Below are 17,425 nucleotides of genomic sequence, written 5' to 3' on the forward strand. Positions count from 1 at the left end.
TCTCTCTCTCTCTCTCTCTCTCTCTCTCTCTCTCTCTCTCTCTCTCTTTTTCTCACTCATACACACACACATACACACACTCTTACACTCTTGTCTAATGGTAGTCATCTCTAGGCCTGGAAGGGAGTGAATGGAAAAAAAAAGTTACACTGATAACTTTATTATATTTAAAAGGAATAGCAAGTTGTACACAATATTTGCAATTTTTTATACAGTCATCTTTTTTTTCTTCTACTGTGTTATGGAAATGATTGTTTTATTTCTTAAGTTCAGAATAAAATAAAATGGGAAAAAAGTATCAGAGCAGGGAATCAAGCCCAGCTTGTCCTGTCCTTAAGTCTAACATTGCATGCAGCACATCAGGCTCTTATTCTATTTATAAATAAAATAGAGGCACAGGGGTGTATGCATTACAGAATGCTAGAAAAGTGAGGTTATGATATAAAAAGCAATTAATATTTAGTAATGTAAAATACATAAAAATCTAACCCTATCCATCTATGTATCTGTCTATTTATCTCTTATCTAATGATCTATCATTTTCATTTTAGTGAAAAGGGTATAAAGGTAGAGCTTTTATTAAGAATGATCTCTGTGTTGCCTGTTCTAGGATTTTATGTCTCTCACTCTTAAATCATCACCCTAATAACCTCAAGACATTGTCAAAAAATATTAAGTTACATTAGTCTTTGCGGTAACAATGCAGTCTAAGATGATTTCACCAGCTCTGATATACCTCAAAAGATATCCATTTGCTCCATAATTCCTGAAATCATCAAATGATAATTTTTAGCTTTATCAAAGAAAAAAAATCTTTCATTATAATGTTAGGTCCTAAAACATTTTGGAATTAGAGAGGTAGGTAGCAAGATATGAATTATTTAAGTAATATTTATTAAGCACCAGGTACTGTAATAAGCATTGGGGATATAAGCAGTGTCAAACCAAACAAAAAAAAAAAACAGTCCCTCCTTTCAAAGAACTCAGAGTTCACTGGGAGAGAACATTAAAATAATTATATTAAAACAAGCCATATACAGGATAAATTGGGGTTGGTCTCAGAGGGAAGGTACTGTTAGATTAAGGAGGATTGGGAAATACTTCTTGTAGAATTGAGCTGACACTTTAAGGAAGCCAGGGAAACAAAAATGTGGAGAGGAGGAAGAAGAGAATTCAAGGCCTAGGGGACAGCCAGAGAAAGTTCCTGGAATCAGGAAATGGATTTCTTGTGATGTGAGGAACAGTGACTAGGCTGATGCCACTGCAAAGCCAAGTATGTGGGAGGGGGCTAAGGTATAAGAAGCCTGGAAAGTTAGAAAGGAGCCAAGTTCTGAAGGGTTTTGAAAGCCAAATAAAGTATATATTTTATATTTAATACTGTAGGTAAAAGGGAACTTTGTAGAATGATGTTGTTGGACTAGTTGATTATGACTTCTCTCCCTGCTACCCTATTTGTGATTCTGTGATCTTTAAGATCCTTCCCAGTTCACAATCTATGATTCTATGATCCTAAATCCTTTCTTTATGCAGATATCTGAATAGTAAGATCTGGGTGACATCTAGGTATTGAACAGAATAGCAAGTAGGACAGATGGGAATTCTTACTGAAGGTCTCTGATCTCCAGCGCAGTGCAGTGGACAGTGTTAGTTTTGGCATGAGAGGGTGTCGGTGCCTTTTCCAGCTCTGCTTCCTTACTACCCTTATCTAATCTCCATAGGCCTTACTTCTGTCATCTGTAAAATGAAATGTTTGGATGAGAGATCCTCCAAGGTGCCTTGTAACATTGGATCTTAGGTTCCATTCCTCTGCTTCCCCTGCCCTTTTCTGCCTCCCTCTGTTTCTTCAGACTTTAAGCCTGAAGTTTTCTGCTTGGCAATCCAGAGCTTCCAAAATCACACATATCTCTTTGATCCAACCAATATCTCCTTGGATTCCTCCCTAAGAGCTTGAACTTCATTTAAACCAATCTCCTTAGTGCTACCCTCACTAGGCAGTGAATCACTTAATGTCATGCTTTTAAGTAGAGAGTAATTATAAATAGAATATTAAATTTAGAAACCAAATAACACTGATTTCACAGCTCACTTGTCATTAGTTGCTATTTAAGGTCTTCCATTGCTTGGCTGAGCTGTGTTCTGTGGCATTTTTTCAGTCATTCCACATAGTTATATGGGCTCTTATTTTTTAGGTTGGTGTTTTGGGTCTATAACCAACCCCGGAGTTAGGGAGTTCTTGGTTGAAGTCTTGCCTTTGACATATGCTGTATGTGTGACCCTGGGCAAATCACTTAACTGCTGATGGCCCAAGATTAGAAGTTGCTGAGAAGGGTCCAACTACAATAGTAAAAAAAATTCGCTTCATGAGTTCCAAATATCAATGAAATCATAGATCCTATATCTGCCTATATCAATCTGTTTGTCATATTTAATTCAACTAAACTATTTTAAATTGATAACATCAATATACACATTATATGGTTATCATATATAAAACAGTGTACACATTCAGTTAAGCCAATTCAAATCATCAGCAAACAAATGTTGGATTAAACTGAGAGTACGAGAGGAAAGAGCTGATTCAGTATGGGGGACAAACATATGTTGAAAAATCTTAAGAATATAGTCATTTACTGTTATCTCTACTTAACATTTGTGTGCATGTTGGGTGCCTAACATTGTACTAAAAACTGTTAAATGGATTTAGTTGATCTTTTATGAGAAATAAGTAAGCAAGGCAATTGTTACAGTTTAGTCTCAAGAGTCAGATTTTGTTCAATAGTAACCTTGGGAACTGTAGATTATTTCTTTACAAGACTAGCTTTAGAAGCCATTTAGGTACCATGACAATGGTCTTTCTGTATATGAGCATCTGATATATTCTGTATATGATAGCTTTTCCCATTGCATCCATTAAGCAATGCTGGGGCAGGAAGAGATGCAGAGTCTAAAAGGTAAAAAAGCATCTTTAACTTAGAAATATTAATTATTCTTTGCAGCATCCTAAAGGGAACATACAGATTTCAAAGATTGTCATTCTGAAAGCATAATGATTTTGAGATTCTCATTAAACATTTTCTTGAATTCTATAATGAAGCATGGCAAGTCAGGGGATGTATTTAAATCTGAGAAGACTTGATGTCTTACGTCTACACAGAACAAATCTTCAACCATTATATGATATTTATTTCTATATATGTGACTATGCTTGGTATAGTGAGAACAGCATATAACCGAAAGTCAAAAGGCCTTGGTTCCAGTTCGTATTGAACTTATGTGTCTTAAGGTACTCCAGCTTCAGATTTTTCATCTATGTAATAAGTTGATTCTACTCCTGGTGATTCTCTAACATTAAGGAATTCTAGGGTTTCACTGAAGGCATTCAGTCTCAAATATCTTGTTATAGCTTTATTTTTTGGTTACTTTCCCTGGTTTTCTCATAGTTTCATGCTTTGCCTTCTGGACATCTTAGTACTTCTGAATATCTTCCCAGAAGATGTGCGGGGAACAGACGTAGGGAGTAAACAAATCAGTCATTTTTAATAATTCTTAACTATGAAAGAAATTTTGTTTGTGAAAAAGTGAAAACCATTTGCTTAAAATGAGTGTTTTTAACTTATTGGTGTATTTATTTTGATCCTCAGCTGCTGTTGATAAGTGCAAATTGGGAGAGAATTTCATATTTGCCTCCCTAAAACAATTAATATTGCTGGAGCTGAGGTAGCAGTGGAGCACAAAGAAAAGAAAAAGTATATAGTTAAATCTTTGGGGTTCTTTTCAGTATTTTTTATAACTGAGAAAGGAGTTGGAGTGAAGCTTACTTTTCCATTATCTGTGAAGAAAAGGTTTGCTAAACAGTTCCAGCTCATTCCTCTCATTAAGGCTTCATAGGATGCCACAAGGAAAGTCTCCAGATCTTCTCATTCCTAGAATTCTTAATTTACATCTACATTTATTTGGGAGTATAGATGAATCTTTCTACTCCCATTTCAATACCTGAAATACAAAAAATACATTTCAAGTTTAAACTTCTTAAAAGAATAAATATTTCCAGGTTCCCTTGAGTATTTCATTAGTATCCTGTTCAACTTGATATGACAATTAAAAACCATTCTTCTATACAATAATGATGACAAACATATATAGAAAGAATTTAAGATTTGCAAAGCACTAGGCATCTATTCTAATTTCACTCAGAACAGATTATTTTCTCCCTTTCTCTTCATTTCATATTATTCAGATGCCTTCTTAAATTATTACCCCCTTTCCCCTGGCTCATATGAAAAGAGGGCCCTTTTCTTTGCAAACATAAATTGGATATTTTAGAATATATTTTTTTTTATAAGCAATCAGGGTTAAGTAACTTGCTCAAGGTTACACAGCCAGTTATTTCTTGGTGTGGTGCTGAGTGTCTGATCCCGGGATTCTATCTCCAGGTCATCCCAACACTGGAGCCAGTGCTCTTACTCGCTGAGCCACCTGGCTGCCCCTAAGCAACTGGGGTTAAGTTACTTGCTCAAGGTTACATGGCCAGGTGTTTCTGGGTGGGTGCTAAGTGTCTGAGCCCAGGATTCGATCTCCAGGTCAGTCTGATACTGGAGCCGGTGCTCTTACTCGCTGTGCTACCTGGATGCCCCATATTTTAGAATATTTTACAGATTAGAAACCAAGGTTTTGAGATTGATTATTCTCCCCATAGTCACACATCTTGTATGTAGGGCCTAGAGTTTTGTATATAGTGCCTAAATACAAATATAGTTCTGGTGGTTCCGTAGTGCTCATTCTACTTTATCTTCCTCAGTAGATTGTAAGCACCTTGAGGATAGGGACTGTTTTTGACTTTAAAAAATTTAGCTAATTGATTGTTTGCATCATTTCATGACACTTTTTTTTAATCACCTACCACTTTTTGGTTTTTCAGAGCTATGTCAATATTTTCCTTTAGACCACATATTTACATATTGGAATAAAATACACAATCCTCAGTGTGACATTTCAAGTTTTCCGCAGTACAGCTCCTACTTACTTTTCCCATCTTATTTTATGTTATTCCCTTTTACAAATTCTCCATTCCAATCCAACTACTCTGCTAAACTGTTCCCTGTATTTAACAGAAAACCTCCCATCTTCTTAATTGTCTTTTTAATGCGACTGTTTTCTCCTCTCTAGCATCCCTACCTTCCTTGAAAGCATGATTCATATATTACCTCTTATAGACCTATCTTGGTCCCTCCTCTCTCCAGAGTTAATGTTTTCTTTCTCTTGAAATTTCTTCATATATACATTATATATTATATGTACAACATATTATTATACATAATGTGTTATTATGTGTTACATATGTATTAGATATAAATGACATATGTTTAGATATACATTAATTTATATACATATTACTTAATATATACATTGTATTTATCTGATTTTCTTGTTGCAAAATATAACCTCCTTAAGAGGAAGGAACGCTTATTTCTATGTCTAGCATAGACTCTTACATTTCATGTTAAGTATTTAATACAGTTTGTTTAAGTGAATTCAATATTTAGATCTGAGAAACCAAAGTTATTGGAAAACTCTCACTGAGCCTTCTTTGGCCATCTTTACATGTAGTAAAAGAAGGGGGAGCCCTCTTCTTTAGAGAAAAATGCTAATCTTTGAGACTTATTTTACACAATCCTAATGTTTTAAAATTTGAAAAAAGTTGCTTATTCAGAAGAAAATTAATTTAAATTTTATGTAAATCTGGGTTTTCTCCCAAACTATTTATCCTTTTTACATTCAAAATTCTTTGAACTTCAGGTGATCTCAGATTTTCAGTGTTTCTCTTGTACATATTTGTGTTTTTAGTGGGATTGAATTTGAACAGAAAGACATGATTCAATTTTTAAAATCATTATTTGAAGAATCACTTGTTCAATTGGCAAAGGCTATGATTTTTGTTAAAAAATATGCCCAATGGGCATCTTTCCCAGACCACAGTTCTGAAATGTAGAATATGCTAGTCTGAAGAGATAAAATGTATGATTTAAGGAATCTCTTCTATATAATAATAATGCTTTCCATAATAACTTAATGAATAATGTGATATTCTGACTTTGATTGAAATTGCTTTGATTTGAAAATGACAAACTGGAAAGTGTTAGCTAAATTTGATACCTACTAGTAGTTTTTTTTTTTAAAGTAACTCATTTGGAAAAAAAGAATTCAAACTTTTGAGTTGTGGTTTTAATATGAACTGGGTATAAAGTTACATATTGGGAAGGTTTAGGTAATATTTGGTTTGTGAAAATTACCTAAGAGGAGCTATCCTTTGAGGCTAATCCCTGAATCCCTTTTTCTGATAGGAAGTTTATTTTAATCTACCATTCCCTATTCAGTTCTAGAAGCTGGTAGCTAGTTATTGGTATAAACAACACTGACAGCAATGAGAGGACCAGTCAAGATTCAGATACTGTCCCTGGCAATAAGACACTCAACTTCTCTGGGTACCAGGTTCTTAATCTCTAAAATGAGGAACTACTGAAGGTCCTTCCACCTGTATACCTCTGATCTATATATCAGCTTTTCTCTAGATATTTAAGGTGTAATGGTGGTAATCCTTTGGGATTTGTAACTTCTAGACATAGTGGCCACTTTCTACCATATGAGATCCACTTTCATTGCTTCTTATATAAATGTAACTGGCCTAATTCTTGTGTACCTAATTCTTGGAGCATGGGCCAACATGTACACGTCCTCCGTCTACCCTTCTCTTTTTGTCCAGGAGGAAGGAGCCTGCTTTGCATGGGGTTGTGGAGTGTAGTTGTGACATACTGGGGACCTGCAGCATAGTAAGAATCATACACAAATATGAATTTCCTTATGTGTACACTGGAAGACTGGTTACAGTAAGTAAGTTGGAGAAGCATCTTATTCAGAATTCCCTTGGATTTCTTTCAGCACTAGCATGATTCAGGGGTTGAAGCTGAAGGGAGGGACTGAGTCTGTGCTTTTACCCAGTTAGGAAAAAGCATTTGTTTAAATGCTTATTGTTTGCTATGCATTGAGCAAAGCAGTGAAAATGAAAACCATGAGTCCATGCCCTCAAAGAACTCACATTCTAATTGGGGAGACAAAATGCAAACAACAAAGAATCTATCAAATATATGCTGGGTAGGGGCGGCCAGGTGGCACAGTGAGTAAGAGCACCAGCCCCAGAGTCGGGAGACCTGGGATTGGTTCTGGGCTCAGATACTTAACACCCACACAAAAATAACTGACTGTGTAACCTTTAGCAAGTTACTTAACCCTGATTGCTTAAAATAAATAAATAGATAGATAGATGAATAAATAAATAAATAAATGTATAATATGCTGGGTAAATTGGAGATAATTCTCTGTGGGAAGGTGTAGCAGCAAACACCCTAGCATACCTAGGATGGCTGCTAGCACAGGTTCTTTGATCTGCTTCTCTAAAGGAAAGCAACTCAAAAAGTGTTAACAATCTCACTTTAATCAAATATATATAATTTACATAGTTCAGGGGGAAAAGTCAGCACTCCAAGATTCAGAGAATAAAAACAGAAGTTACAAGCAGACAAAAATACAGACAGAGAAGACAACACAATTCAGCAGACCCAGAGACAGAGCTTCTAGCTGTCTTTCCATTACATATGTACATAGTTAGTTACCAGAGAGAGAAGCACCAACATATGGGTTTTCAAAGCCACGGGGCTCAGTGGCTGCCCATAGTCTTATCTGGCCAAATCACAGAACTCTTCCCAAAGTGAGCCCCAAAGCAGAATCTCATCTCAGAGGTATATATAGCCTTCTCTAGGGTCAGAGAACATCACAACCATTCTAACCCACTTGACTATAAAGTAACAAAAGTTGTGCTTTCCTGAAAAACAAGCCTCCTACCATAGGCTCCATTTGAGCATGTGCAGCCTGTTAGGGGGCAGAGTATGTTTTCAAATTGGGAAAGGTCCTCAAATTCACCTAGGCCTATTAAGGGGCAGGGAAGATCTTCAAATTCCTATTACCATTACAGAAGGCACTAACTGTAGGTGGAACTGGGAAAGGCCTCTTACAGAAGGTGTGATTTGAGGTAAATTTTGATGAAAGCCAGGGCAGCCAGGAGGCAGTGGAGGAGAGGAATAATCTCCAAAAGGGTACAGAGTTGGGAAATGGGTAGTATCTTGTCTAACAAAGATAGGCCGGATCCAGTTTCAGAGTACTTTGGAGAGGAAGTAGAAGGACAAGAGTTATCTTGGAAAGTAGCTGAAAAATTTTACTCTAATATTTATTTGTGTTCCAATTAGATATCTGCTGTTTCAGTGCCTTTTGTTGGCCAAGGAGCAACTAAAAATGGATTTCACAATTTTGGGTGAGGGAGAGAGATCCATGATAAGTAAAATGCCATTAAGAATTTCTTTGTTGTGGTACATGAATGAAATGGAATAATATTCTTCTATAAGAAATAATGAGCAGGCAGACTTCAGAAAAATGTGGAAAAGACTTACATGAACTACTGCTGAATAAAGTGAACAAAACCAGGAGAATGTTGTACAGTGACAGCAATGTTGTGCCATGACCAACTGTTATAGACTTAGCTCTTCTCAGCAATGCAGTGATCTAAGACAATTCCAAAAGACTCATGATGGAATATCCATATCCCTAGAAAGAACTATGGAGTCTGAATGCAGATTGAAGCATACTCTCTTTCTCTCTCTCTGCTGTTTCTTCTTTATCATGGTTTTTCCCATTGGTTCTAATTTTTTACAATATGATTAATATGGAAGTATGTTTAATATGATTTTATGTATACAGCCTATATCAGATTGCACACTGGCTTGGGGGAGAAGAACATTTAAAATTCAAAATTTTATAAAAGTGGATGTTGAAAACTCAAAGAAAGGAAAAAGGAAAAAAAAGAATTTCTTTGATTCAAAACTGAGTCAGTGCAGATACAGATTTTATTTAGGATGAAGGGAAAGGGTATATGAACCACCTCAAGACTGTGAAGTAGACAAGGATAAGTATTTCTACAATTTTATGTTTTGCACATGATCTCCAATTACTTTCTCTTACCTGTAGGATAAAGCAAACTCATCTCTGCCAAAAATCTTCACAATTTACAGCTTACCCTCCTGCAAAATTGAAAAAGTCCCTGGAGCTCTTTATGTCTTCTCTTATTCAGACAATGAGAAAGTTACCTCAGTGGTCCCTGGGCCAACAACCTAGGTCTGAGGGTAGTTTCAGAGCATTAAAAAAAAATGTTGGCCTAATTTGCTTGGGATTGGGGATTAGGATATTGCTCTTACCTCACTTACCTTTGTGTTTCTTATTGGTACCCTCCTCCCCATTCTATTTGTAAATTTTTTGAGGACAAGGGGTTATTTAAGGTTTTGTCTTTGTACCTTAATGCTTAGAGTTGTGCCTAGAACATTCTTAGCAAGATCCTTTTGAGTTATCCCGTATGACAAAAAATTTAAAAAGCCAAAACTGTTCAGTAAAACAAATCTATAAGTCAATCAAGTCTGACAGTATGAGATATATTTCACACCATAGTCCCCACACTCTTCAAAGAAGGAATGCATTTTATCATATCAGATTGGAGGTCAAACTTGATCCTTACAGTCACGTAGCTTTGTTTCATATGTTATTTTTCTTTTCTTTGTTTTTAAACTTAAATAGTGGTAGTCATTGAGCATACTGTCTTGGTGTTTCTACCTCTTTAATTCTGTTTATATAAATCTTTGCATGCTTCTAATTTTTTTCATATTCATAATTTCTGAAGTTGCATTAACATTCCACTATATCCATGTACTACAACTGGTTTAGGAATTCTAAAATTGATGGATATTTGGCATAACGATTATAGAATGGGACCTGGAGTCAGGAAAACCTGGGTTCAAATTCTGTCTCTAACACATACTAGCTTTTTAACCCCAGGCAAGTCACTTAGTCCTTTTTGCATCAATTCCTCATCTGTAAAATGACCTGGAGAAGGAGATGGCAAATCATTCCAGTAACTTTGCCAAGAAAACTCCAAATGGGGTCTCAGAGTCAGATACAATTGAATAACAACAAAACAACTGATTAACAATAAAAAGGGGACCAAAATATCAACATATAATAATAAATAATATCTTAGGCTTGTTGTGAGGATAAAATGAGATAGCATTTGTGAAGTACTTTGTAAATAATAAAGTGCTCTTATTAAATAGTGGCTATTTTTGCTGCTACAGAAAGCTTTGGTATGAATATTTTGAGGTGCATAAGACCTTTTTGTTTTTCATTTATTTAGGATATTGTCAAAATACATTTATTTATTAATGAACTTAGAAACATATCTCCTTTCCTTAATCTTTCCTAACCTCTTCTTTTCTTCCCTTATAAAAATCTCAGGGGGAAAAAACTGGTTTTGTCTTTAGAACAAAATTAAAATGTTTCAAAACAATCCACATAGTTTTTATGTTTATGGGCCCTTTTGATGAAACAGCAAAAGCCTTATGACCTTAAACCTTTGCAAATTGTGAAGTACATCATTCTATAGTGGCATTGCTTACTTTACCAAAAAACTGCTTGTTTTTTTTTTAAGTAATTAAAAATCACTTATTTTTTTTAAAGGAAAGAAGATCAAGGAAGGAAACAAGGGAGACAGGGAAGGTGGGGGCAGGGAGAGGGAAGGGAGGAAGGAAGGAAACAAGGGAAGGAGCTGGGTAGGGAGAGGGAAGGGAAGGAGGAAGAGAGAATGAGAAATTTCTTTTATATATACTTTCTGAAAATATTCTAGATTTGTTCTGTCAACTGAGGCAAGATTGCAGCATACACTGCAGCTAAATTGTCCCACTGGGCCTCTCACCTCAAGTTTTCATTTATTCATTTATTTATATTTGATACAATAAGAGGAAGATATGAAGAACATGGAGCTCAGGGAGGCGTGAAACCAGAACAAATTTCTACATTTTCTCATTGATGCAATCTCTCATCTATCAGCAATGGTACATTCAATTATAGACCACTATCTGAGGGATTTAATTCTTAAATAGAAAACCACAAGGGAATATTTATGGGCAAATTCATTTCTGCTCTTTGCTTTGTGCTTACATTTGATGAAATGAATGAGGCTGGAGAAAGGTGTAGAGAATAAGTAACACTGTTTATTTATAGGTTAGTTAAGCTATAATCTTACTATGCTGTCCTTGGCTTTTTGATGGGTTTATGTTCCCTTTTTGCCTGCTCCCCCCTCCCCCCCCAATCCACAGATGAACTTAGGAGAATTTTCACTATTTCTTGTTCAGAATGCTTCTTTTCACATTCTTTTCCTTAAAAAAATTTTTAATTAACTTCTCGTGTTGTATAAGAGAGGGTGGATATAGAAATTTCTATTTGTAATAGCCAACTAACATACTTAGGAATCAAGGTGGATTTTCATTTTCCTTTGCATTTAAGAAGAGTTCTGCCTATTCTATGCTGTGAGTCCCACAAGTTTTTATTCATTAGTAACCCAATTAGCTATGATTTTTCTTATCTCTTTTCACAGAAACTTTGATTACTCCATCCCCTTTTACAATTCAAACAAAAAAGATTGTTCTTGAGGCTCCCATGATTTTATTCATGGCCTATTTATACATATCTGCAAGTGCAGGAGTGACTGAGGAGAGGTAAAGAGAATTAACTTCAGTGTTCGTGGGCTGCTGATTAGACTGTTGGGTAGCAGGCTATTCACTGGACCTTCAGGTGAAACTTTTTTATTTCAAAGCAAAATCAAAGGGGGAAAAGTGCTCTTTTTTTAAGCAAAAGAAAAAATAAGATGTTATTTCATCTTATAAAGGTATATTTGGAATATGCTTCTTAATCAGGTACTCTTTTATTTTTTTCTCCCAAGGATACAAATAAATTGTGTGCATTTTTGAGTGCCCAACACCAGAAGAGTGAGGGGCCAAAAGGGTGTTTGTGACCTTGCAAATTCTGTGCTCCAGGAAACCAAGTCAAGTGAACAAGCATTTATTAAGTACCTTTGCTTAAGGGGTGGAGTGTGTGTGTGTGTGTCTGTGTACATATGCACTAATACATTTATATAAAATTTTATTTAACTACACACTATTTCTTTTGAGGTAGAAAGTCCTGACCTTTACTGGATGCCTTCAGAAAGATTTTGCTAAAGTACTCTCTAACCGTGTTTTCTCACCAGTATTTTGTGATTTTGAACATGGTGTAGGCAGATTCAGTGGTTAATATTACTTGTTCATTGGCACATTGATTTAATCCACTGCAAATTGTATTTGAAAATAGTTTAATTATGAATACATATTTGGGAATAAAATTACCTTATTCTAAAACTCAATTAAAATAAATATAAAAACACCATTTTTACTTTGGGATATTGAAGTACAAAATTTTTATTGTTTCCTCAATCTTATATCAAAATAACATAAATGCACTAGCTCTTCATCCTGTCAAATGTCACTTTTGGAAGCCATAATATTCTGTAATAGAGAGCCCACTTTCTCTCATGAGAATATCCTTGATGATGTTAACACAATGTGATTCTTCTGGGTACTAGGTGAATATTTTACACATCCAGCCAAGCAGTTATCCTGAGAGTTCCAACATGTTTAGACTAAAGCTTTCTGACAGAACAAGAAAATCCATTAACTTCACTAATTAGTTGAATAATATATTTATAATTCCAGGGGTTTGATTTTCAAATTGTATTTCCACGCAAGCAAAGAGACTCATTAATATTAGGAAATTGAACTGTTTAAAATAAGTAAAAGGTAGTCATGATTGTGAATCCACAGCTTCTAGTTATTTTGTTTTATTATAATTGTCTTCATCGACGAAATTTAAAATGCTTAAACATTTGATATAGCTATTTCTTTCCTCATTTGACTCCTGTAAAGTTGAGTCACCATTGCCTTATTCATTCTACTTCAGTAGATTGTAAGCTCCTTTTTGGTTAGGAAATGTCTCTCTTTTGTAATTGCCTCCTATTTCAACAGTATATTCAATATTGAGTAAATACTACATGCCTGGCAGTGTGCTAGGAACTGCCAGATAGAAAGACACAAATGGGGGCAGCTAGGTGGTGCAGTGATTAGAGCACTGGCCCTGGAGTCAGGAAGACCTGAGTTCAAATCCGGCCTCAGACATTTAACATAAAGACTAGCCATGTGACCTTGGGCAAGTTGCTTAACCCCAATTGCCCTCCAAAAAGGGGGGAAAAAAGACAAATGAAACAGTTCTTACTCTCAAGGATATTATATCCAATCAGGGAAGGCAAGATAGATGTAATAAATTAAAGAAAACTGTTTCTGGAGAAGGATACTAGCAACTTGAGGGATCAAGATATGGTTACTATTAGGAGACAGAATTTGAGCTGGGTTTTTAGGAGAGTTGGGAATTCTGTGAGGCAAAGGTAAGGAGGGAGTGCATGAGGAAATTGGAAGCATCTTGTGTAATGGGTACAAAGATTGGAGACAGAGTTCCCTATATGCAAAGGCAACTAGCATATCAAGCCCTTACTTCCTGCTGGCACTATGATAAGCTTGGGAACTATATCCCCCAAAATATGCCCTCCATAAAAAAGAAGAAAAAGCAAGAAAAAAAGAGAAAGGAAGACAGTCCCTGCCCTTAAGGAGTGTACACTCTAATAGGGAAAGGCATGAATGCATGGAGATGAAACTTGGAAAGTGCGGAAGCATGGCTGGAAGGGAATGAAGACTGGCCCACAGGTGCCCCTCCTCTATATGGAATCCCTAGGAGAAACTCAACAATGGGAGAAGGGGGAGCAGTAAGACTCAGCACATGTGTCCTTAATGAGTGCTGATCTATTGATATCTAGACCAAAATGTGTATGTAGTCCTGACCTGTGTGACCTTTCGAGAGGGATGCAGTAGTTTCCCCTGTATTAAAAAAGCAGTTCTAGTTGCAGATATCTTAAACTTATTGAATTATTATAGCATTTTTCTCATGGAATAAAATGGTCTTTACCAAAAAGGGAAATTTTAGGAATTATATCTGTAAGGAAATAAACAGTTAAGAGAAACAAAATATTTAGGCATTAGGAATCTTATTGGTTAAGAAATATTAATATATCAAAGATCTGAGAGATCTTTGAGAATTCCTTGTGACAACACACACAACCACCACCACCACCACCACCACCACCACCACCACCTAAATCTCAATTAGCTGAAGCTCAGAAGACTTGGGTGACTTGCCCCATAGCCATTTAGGGAGATGTGAGAAATGGGGATTGAATTTGAGATTATCTAACTTGAAGTGCTGAATTCTACCAAAGCTGTGTCTTCAGATAATTATTTCAGAATTAACTAAACATTAGCTTGGAATTCACCATCGTAACTATTCTGTGCTTACTTAAAACACTTTAGTTTCTTAATATTGCTGTTTTTACTTTCATACAGCCATGGTAGTGTTAATGATTATGCCTTTTAAATTATGAATTTTAATTTCTCTTAGCTCCAAATTGTCAAGCATTTTTTTTTTTTAAGGATCAAAAGCTCCTCCCTTTGAAATTCTCTTGTTTCTGTCATAGATACCATCCTTTTCCAATCTCCAACATTCAGAACCTTGGCATTTATTCTTGAATACTTATTCTTCTTCACTCCACATATCTAATTAGTTGTCAAACTTTACTATTTCTAACTTCACATCTCTTTCATCTGACCACCTTCACACAGCCATTGCCTTCACTCAGCCTTTCACTTGCTCTCGCTTAGATTATTGCAACAACTTCTCAATCTGTCTCCCTGCCTCAAGTTTTTCCTGCTCCATTCCATCCTCCAACACTGCTGCCAAAGTAATTTTCCTCAAGCACAAATCTGATCATGTGACATAGCTACTCAGTTAACTTCTTATTGCTTCTTGATAAAATATTAAAATTTTTCTGTTTAGCTTTTAAAGTGCTAAATAATCTGCCTTCTATCTGTTTTTCTAAGCACACTGGAAAATACTTCCTCTATGGGACTCAATTTAAGAAAACTTGCTTTCTCTTTTCCTCATACAGGATATTCCACCTCTTGATATTTCCCACCTCTGCCTCTCCCTTGGCCATCCCACATGCTTGGGATATATACTCTTCTTACTGCCACTGAATAAAGTCCATTTTTTCCTTTAATACGTAATCTAAAAACCATCTTCTAAATGAAGCCTTTCCTTATCCCCTCAACTGCTGATGCATTCTCTTCTAGGCTATTTAGAATATAACTATATTGTATGAATTTGTGTTTAACTTTATATTTATGCTGTATAAACATACATATATGTAAATATTTGCTTGTTGTCTCCTCTAAAGGAATGTAGACTTCTTGCTAGTTGGGACAGTTTCATTCTTTTTATTTTTATCCTCATTGTCTAGAATAGAACCTGGCACATAGTAGGTGATTAATAAGTACTTGATTGATTACTTCAGAAGGCCTTGTCTTCCTGATCACTTCTATTCATTTGCTATCAAAGGGATAATTCATTCTTGCTTATTGATAATGTTTCAACTGAGCATTTTATTTTATCTTATCAGATTGTAGCAGCAAGTACCCTAACATCCCCAGGATGGCTGCTAGCACAGATTTTTTGATCTGCTTTTCCAAAGGAAAGCAATTCAAAAAGGGTTAACAATCACAATTTAATCAAACTTTTATCATTTACCTAGTTCATGGGGAAAAGTCAGCACCCTGAACTACAGAGAAAATACAAACTGAAGTTACAAGCAAGACAAAAATAGAGAAAATAACACAATTCACCAACAGATGGAGCTTCCAGCTGCCTGACCATTAAATACATACCTAGTCAGTTACCAGAGAGAGAAGCACCAACATCTGGGTTTTCAAAGCCAAGGGCTCAACTGCTGCCCAGAATTTCATTTGGCCAAATCCCACAGCTGTTCTCAAAGTGAGCCCCAAAGCAAAGCCTCAGCTCAGGAGTATATATAGCCTTCTCCTGGCTCAGAGAATGTCACAACCCTGCTGACCCACTGCCTAATTACAAAGTAACAAGGTGTGGGCATTCCTGAGAAACAAGCCTTCCCTAAGTATGCTTGTGCGGTTGGGCTCTGCTCCACCCTTCAGCAAACTCTTCCCCTCACAGGCGCCATGTGACCACATTCAGCCTATTAGGGGGCAGAGTATAGTTTCAAATCAAGGAAGGTCCTCAAATTCCCTCAGGCTTATTAAGGGGCAGGGAAGATCTTCAAATTCCCTTACCATTACACAGATTAAGAGCATTTTTTTCTTTATTTTTTTTGCACCTTTATGTTTGATTGCAGCTTGTTTATTTGTTTGTTTTATGGGGAGGAGAAAGGTATTCCACTTTGTGTTATTTTTTTAAAGGAGAGTCTAGTCTTGGAAATAGGCTGCATATGGTTTTGTGGGTTGTACATGCTAGCACAGAGGGAATGATGTGATTTGAAGAAAGGGAAAAGGAAGAGTGACTTGGCAAAACTGGTCCAGCATTTAATACTGAAATAAATACCCAGTAGATTGTTCTAATCCCATCTTGGATGTCACCCAGTAGGCAGTCAAAATTAACCAGCTGCTCCATTCATAGAATTAAGTAGATTGCTCAATTAATTCAGCATTTTAAGGATTCCTAATTTCGATAATATAAATACTCCCTCCACCTATACAGTTCCCAGTCCCTTGACCTGTAGGTACTAAAGGGTCTTCCTGATTTTCAGTGGTTGAAAAAATATCATTATGTACTGGCTAAAAGTCTGGTGATAGCTTCAGTATATGTAGCTGTGCTGGACCTCAGGAGACAGACATTCAGTCCTTTGCAATGCCAGGCAGTTCCAACCTAAGAGAATATGTCAGAACTTTTGTTCCCCTGGCATAGCCTTCAGTGAACCTGGGTTACCTCCTGTACAAGCTGAGTTGAATTTTAGTGGAGGTGAAAGCTCAATTTACCCTTCCTTCCCCTCCCCCTCACCAAATAAAGGAAAGCAGTGAATATCTACTTACAAAAGCACATCACATTAGGCATTATAGGGGTATAGACATATTAGGCATTATTTCTGCTTTTAAGAAGGGATAAGTAGATGTCTTCCTCTAGTCAATAATATGAATGTATTTTGGCAGTGGGACAAAGATTTACTGACCAGCACAGTCTGTATTCTCTTATAAGGAGATCATTTCCCTGTTTACTCTTTAGTTTTGACAAGCTGAAATTGAGCTGTTGTCTTGAGGGTGCAAACAGATCTCCCAAAGGAGCCTTTATTTGAATTCTGCTCTTTCTAGATAGATTGTTAGGTAGGTAGATAAATTAATAAAGCATTTATTAAGTAGTTACTATATGCCAGACATTGTGCTAAGCATTGAGACTATAAATACAAGCTAAAAAGACAGTCCCTAACATCAAGCTTGAAGACTACAATTTCCAAGGTTCAGAATCTTGGTATGTGTTCTTGAATCCTCACTCTTCCTCA

At 36.1% G+C, this 17,425-nt stretch overlaps 1 protein-coding gene and 1 long non-coding RNA gene across 4 annotated transcripts in view; one reads left to right on the forward strand and one right to left on the reverse strand.

Moving 5' to 3' along the window:
• LOC138153307 (uncharacterized) overlaps window positions 1-15,967 on the reverse strand; it is a 24,885-nt gene extending 8,918 nt beyond the window's left edge. Inside the window, exons 1-2 of the long non-coding RNA XR_011166340.1 lie at window positions 15,789-15,967; window positions 3,819-3,993 (exon numbers count right to left, since the gene is read on the reverse strand). This is a non-coding gene — a long non-coding RNA (uncharacterized lncRNA). The remainder of the gene's footprint in view (window positions 1-3,818; window positions 3,994-15,788) is intronic.
• PTPRK (protein tyrosine phosphatase receptor type K) overlaps window positions 1-17,425 on the forward strand; it is a 759,288-nt gene that overhangs the window by 249,239 nt on the left and 492,624 nt on the right. The window lies entirely within an intron of this gene.

Source organism: Petaurus breviceps, unplaced genomic scaffold (assembly GCF_028583685.1).
Source record: "Petaurus breviceps papuanus isolate PSGF00001 unplaced genomic scaffold, PetGlider_PUasm1.0 90977, whole genome shotgun sequence".
In the NCBI taxonomy this organism is placed as follows: Eukaryota; Metazoa; Chordata; class Mammalia; order Diprotodontia; family Petauridae; genus Petaurus; species Petaurus breviceps.